We start from the raw sequence: 6543 nt of genomic DNA, 5'->3' as shown, positions 1-6543 counted from the left end.
ATGTGACAAGGTAAATGCTCTATGTTGTGTACGTATAGAGCACCAGTTCAAGGAGATAAAGAGAGAACTAGACAATATGGTAAATGCAGCGAGAAAGGCCTGGTTAGAGGCGCAGATGGAACAGAACGCTCGACATCATGACCACTAACTCCTCGGAGTCATTCAACCGTGTATTCACCGGAGTTCGATCATTGCCTATGTCTGGAATTATTGAGTTCTCCTTTCATAAGTGCAACGAATATTTTGTGAAGAGGTGGGAACTTGCGTAGAGGAATATAGCTAAGCAGGGACATTTTGGAAAGGCCAGAGTTGAACATTTGAAGGAGGCCGAGGAATCGGCCAAGCAGCACATCGTCGAGCCATATGGACCCTGCCACCATATCTTTAGTGTACAGGGCAAGGGTGGCACATGCTTGGGCGATGAATGTTATGGTGGACAAAACTACCGAGTTGATCTTGAAAAGGTAGAGTGCAGTTGCAACGTCCCTCAGATCATGCATGCCCCTTGCTCTCATATGATCATGGCCTGCAGGGTTTGCGGGTACAACTATGAGGATCTGCCATATATGTCACCCTTGTATCTCTGTTCGAACACTGTTAGTATTTGGGAGATGAGCTTCGAGCCATACCTTGACCCGACACAGTGGCCACCTTATAATGGTTATGACTACATGCCACATTCAGTTCTAATGAAGGTAGGAAAGGGTAGGAGGAAGAAGAAGCGAATTAAGGGGGACATGGACGCTATGAGAGGGTACGACAAAGACATGTACGGCGGGGGAGACTTCAACGAGACCCATGGTAGGAATCTTTGCTCCATTTGCAAACAATCTGGTCACAAGGCTAGCTGGCATAGAAGACGAGGGCAGCATGTGATTTCATATTGTGTTCGTATTGCATAACAAGTAGTTCGAATTTTGCAATGCTACATAATGTTAATCTGAATATTGTTAACTTGAATACTCTAACCCTTTGTTTATCAATTTGTAATAGGATGACCCCTCCCATGCTGCACCAGTTGTACCCCCTTCTTGAGGTGGAGTACGACGACCCCCTTCTTCCACCGGACGACGAGGTTTCCAAGAGGCGTTTGAGGGATCCTTATATTCCTAGGACTTAGTTCATTACATCGAACTTATGTCGAACGAATATTATCGTCAAAAACTTGCAGACTCAAACCAATGAAAATGTTATGTGGCAACTTGTCGTCCATTTATTTGCTTCATGTTCGTTTCAACTTGCGCACGGTCGCGGCAGCACTTGTACAACACTGACAACAACTCAATTGAAGCTGGATGTTACCTGTCCATGTCACTCCCACGCCGTGGTCTATGGCGCGTCACGGACGTGCCATGGACTCTTGCACGACGGAACCTGGGCTATGGCATGGGCGAACCAGTGGGCTAAGGCGCTGTATTCGAGATAATTTCACCCGATTACGTTCATTTTAGAAATTTTGAACGCATGATACAAACATATGTGATCACTTAAGGTCGATCATGGGTAATCCGAGTACATGATACATGGGTACAATACATCAGTAGTTCAAATGGAATATAAGACAACACAATGAAATTTCTACTACATAGCTACATTGATCATTAATAAAGCATGAAACTAACAGACGGCGCGATAAAAAACCCTCAGTCAGAAACATACTGAGTAAGCAACTCGTCGTCTGAGTACCGATCCTCAACCACAACCCGGTTGTTATGGCTAGGCTCACCTGCATTGCCCTGATCTGCCTTTCGCCTGTAGTAAGCGACCTCCGCTTCATCTGCGGCCTCTACGGCCTGAGTGAAGAACGCGTCGTCATTCTCCTCCACCTGCAAGCCCGCCTCTGCTAGAGCGATGAGCTCGCTCAGTCTGCTAGTGTCATCCTTAGCCTCCTCCGCTTGAAAGCCTGCCTCTGCTAGAGCGATGAGCTCGCTGAGTCTGGCAGTGTCGTCCTCATTCTCGTCCCCCTCATCAGACAACACAATCAGTGATTCAACGGTGCGACCAGCTCACTTTCTGTGCTCATCTAACTTATTTTCCTCATACCCTGCACGAGCCACCTCCGCAACATGGTCCTCGTTGCATCCAATCCCTTCATGTATAAAATGCAATCAGTTAGCAACGCGACTATATTACATTTAAAATCAGGCAACGAAAAAAGGCTTCCAAGCACTCACTGGCACATAATGAAACAACATGCTCGGCAATGGAGGGCCGGGTGGGGGGCGGACTGCCGGCGTTCGTGGCGCGGTGGCCGGTGTGCTCGGCGGCGAGCTAGCGTGGGCGGACGCGGGCGCGGCGGCCAGGCGGCCTTGTTGCTTGGGCAGCGGGACTGGCCGCGGGGGTTTTATTCGGTTCTGCCGTGCCACGGATCAGGGCGCGGCACTACCGCGTCAAGCTCGGTGGCGCGGCAGAGCCCTGCCACGTCATCGGTCGCGATTCCGGTCGTCGCCACGTCAGCCTGCTGCCGTGCCACCATGCATGGCGCGGCACAGGCATTTGGCCGCGCCAGAGCAATAGGTGTGGCCAAAAGTGTTAGTTAAAAAAAAACCAACCATGTTAGATTTAAAATTAGTTTTAAAAAAGTGTTAAAATTAAAAAAAAAATCGCACTGCCTTGCTTTGCTTTGCTCCCAAGAAGGAGGACGGGCGATGATCATGACACGTCAAGGGCAACAACATGTGCCTGCTTTCTGGTTTCTGCTGCTGCTGCCTATTGGGCCCGTGGGCCGTAGGCCGTAGGCCTCCCTCACTATCCATCCACAAAAGCCCCTAGTCGTCGTGCTCCACACTCGAGCCCTACACATTTAGGCACTTCAAATCCGTTGCAAGCTAAGGGCAAGAGTGCACAATAAATATCACATTTATATGCTGTGCACAATCGTCCATCGCTTGTTTTATATGCATGCTTGGTATTTATTAGTAATGCAAAACATCGAGCTGAACTTCTTTCAAGGGAACATCGTGCTAGCAGTAACAACAGTGAACAGTACCGTTTTAGAAAATATAATTGTTTTATGCATATATATATATATATATATATATATATATATATATATATATATATAACTGGTGCTGAAAAACATGTACATCGACCGCTTTGTAAAACTTGAAAGGATTCAGTGCAGTTGAGAACAGCGACCGGTTCCATTTCAGTTTCAGAGCTGGCCAGGTAGCAATCGATGCCCTCATGACTCGTATATCTGTCCTGGGAGAACCAAAAAGCATCGGAAAAGACTACTCATGCTTTAGTAGTTCCTTTGCTCAACATGGTCATTACCTATCTAATTGTTTCAGGGTTTGAGGAATTGAAAAGACTACATTTGTCACCAGAAGGAGACATGCTGGCCTGACGGAGACTAGCTCATGTTGGCAATGGTTACTAGCTAGCAGTACATATTTACACACGAAGAATCAATCAGAGACACTGAGAGTGATTCCAGTTAGCTGCTACTCCATTCCGATGCACTGCACCTACCAGCTGATGCCAAATGTCTCCTTCCAAGAGCCACCAAAAGCTAATTGCCGTAGCTGTATCTTTTTCTTTTGCCTGCAACCATTACGCTAGCTAGTGTAACACACTGCATCTTCTGACCTGGAGATTGGAGATGGCTTGGTGGAACAGAAGCTTGCAGGAGTGGAGAAATCATGACGCCTAGCCTACACTGAATCACAAGATGAACCTAATCCCCATTGACAGATCAGGCAGTTCATGCAGGAGTAGGAACAATGGATGGATTCTTTTCGAAGAACATTTCTTTGGATGGGTTCGTTACGTTACATGCTCATGTGTTTAAGGTAAACTATTCATCAGAATATGTTGATGCCCTACCTATTACACTCAGACACAGAGTGATCAGACATGGATTGAAGTGCTCAAAATACTACGGACAACATATACCCTTAGAGGCCCAATTCGTCAGGGCTATGCCTAGGCATGGGAAGAAGCCCATGGGCCTTTTTCCAGCCTTATATTAGATAGAGAAGATGTGAAAAAGAAATTGAGCATGTTTTGATGGTTTGATCCAACTAACCTAATGCAGCTAACACACGACTCCTAGGGGCGAAGCTAGGTTATTGATAGGGGGTGCAAATGCACCCCCCAAAATTTGTAAAAACAGTGGTTTTGTCTATATTTTCACCATATATGCACCTCTAATAGTAAAAGTCTATGCACCCACAAGACAAGTGCACTACTCTCTTGTTTACTCTAGCTTCGCCGACTCCTGATACCTGCACGATTATGAGTTGTCAAGAAATCTGCTAAAACATGAATTGACTATGTCAGCTTTAGGAATTTCGGGTTTTGGATGATGTATGTAGTAGTCTAGTAGATGCCTTGCCACTGCTAAAGATCCTGAAGTTGAAGACAACGGATCACCAACGACATCGCACAACAAAAGCCCATGCGCGAGAAGGCACAGACGACCCGTAGTGGTGTTTTTTTTTAAAAAAATATTTCATTAAAAAGAAGAAAGTTTATATAATGGGTTTCGCTGTGATACTATAAAATAACTGTGAGCCCTTGTGATGGTTACGATCATCTATTATCTCCTAAGGTGAAATGAATTTATTTAATTTTTAAACCATTCCATTCATTTTGAATTGTAATTTGTTTTTCCAAGTAAATTTATAGAAAAAACATACCAACATATACAATATCAAATAATGCAATATGTATCAAATGAATCTTGTTTGATGTTATAGATGTTTGTATGTTTATATAAACTTGAACAAAGTTAGAGGAATTTAACTTAGGGGCCGTTTGGATCCCATTATTTTGGAGGAATTGGAATCTACTTAATAGAGTAGGCTATTTAGCTTGGAATTTGAGATTCCAAAACTTTTCAAAGTTCATATATAAGCATATCTCAGATTCATAGGGTGAGAGATGGAAAACGATTCTATAGATCACCGTGCTATGTTTCTACTCTGTAACTTATAACACACTTTTCAACTCTCTTACCTATAGTAAAAATGCAACACATAAGCATCTCCCTTGCATAGCTAACAATAGTATACAAATATATTTCATATACAACCATATTAGCTTAATTAATATGTGCTTAAATTATAATTTATTAGAATGAATTTAATTCCAAGGAGTGGGTGCCTTAGAATAAAGCCGAAACAACTTAATTACAGTTTAGAATGGAGGGAGTACCGGGAATGTTGGTCCTTCGCCGTCAACTAACGCTTTTGAACTTCCATAGTTAGCACATGAAGCTGAATAATATTATATTATTCTGGATGGGTTGTGAATCTTGTGATCCATCCATGTTAAGTTAACCACGCTTATATACAGGGACCTGGTGACACAGTAATTAAAAAAGCTAATGTATGAACAATAATCAACGCGAGAAACCGGCTTCAATTTCCTTACCCTGATGAAACTTAGGAGATATATCAGTGCCTCAGTGGTATTAAACAACATACTAATCAAAAGGCTGAAAAAAGTTACAGACTTTGATTCAGTAGTGTTCTTGGTCTTCTCTTCACATTGAAGGGTAGAAACAAAAAACCACCGGCCTGTTCGGCTGGGCTTATACGATCGTATACGATCGTGGATTATAAGCTGAAACAATATTTTTCTCTCACACCAAATCAGCGAGCAGTACATAATACACGATCGTTTACGACGAAACGAACAGGCTGCACGTTATTTATTAGTATATAGTTCTTTCGTGGTTACAATACAAGTGCCCCAACATGAACAGCTCTCTCTCTCTCTCTCATCAGGTACACCGAGCAATGCAAAACACTGACAGCTACTATAGCGTACGTAAAACGAAACAAAGGGATTGCCTTATGCTCAGACTAAAACAAGAGAGCAAGACTATCCAGCTCCAAGCAGCCTCCTCATCTCTCTCTCCCCTACCAAACTTAGGCTTTGATCTTCAGGCACTCGGACTTCGCCATGGGGGTGAGGAAGGCCAGCTTGTCGGCGCAGTAGTGCATAGGGGTGTCGACGATGACCTCCACGCCGCCGCTAGCATTGCACAGGGGCGGTGCCCTTGGTGACTGTGACTCCATGGCCGCCTCCTTGTCGTCCTCCGCGATCGTGTCGAGGTTCATCGGGAGCCTAGCACGTCTGTCCATCATCGATCGCAGCTTCGATGGCGCCACCTCCATTGTGATTCGCCCAGCGAGCTGCTGAGCCATGTATGCTGCTATGTAAGCCTAAGAATGCAAGGGAGAGAGAGGAGGCCGGGTTGAAGAAGAGAGAGAGTATGTGCTCAAGGGGGCATTTGGGTGCTGCTTAACAGCTTAAGTATTGCTTGTGTTGGTGTCTGGCTCCCAAGAGGTTGTCTTTGGGGGTTTATATAGCCCTTAGCTCCAAGAACATCTCACATACAAGTTGAAACAAATTGATGCATGTGGTGAATACATCACTGGAGAAAACATGGCATAGTAGTAGTCTCTGAAGGGGGTCTTTTAATTTGCAGAGAATGAATGAGCTGAAAGCGAAGGATGGGGACAGACAATGACCATCAATCAGAAGATGACCATACATGTCGACAGAAAATCCAGGGGGTCATATGTAGTC

Source organism: Miscanthus floridulus, chromosome 8 (assembly GCF_019320115.1).
Source record: "Miscanthus floridulus cultivar M001 chromosome 8, ASM1932011v1, whole genome shotgun sequence".
NCBI lineage: Eukaryota > Viridiplantae > Streptophyta > Magnoliopsida > Poales > Poaceae > Miscanthus > Miscanthus floridulus.
The sequence above is the reverse complement of the archived record's forward strand: the minus strand, read 5'-3'. Positions refer to the sequence as shown.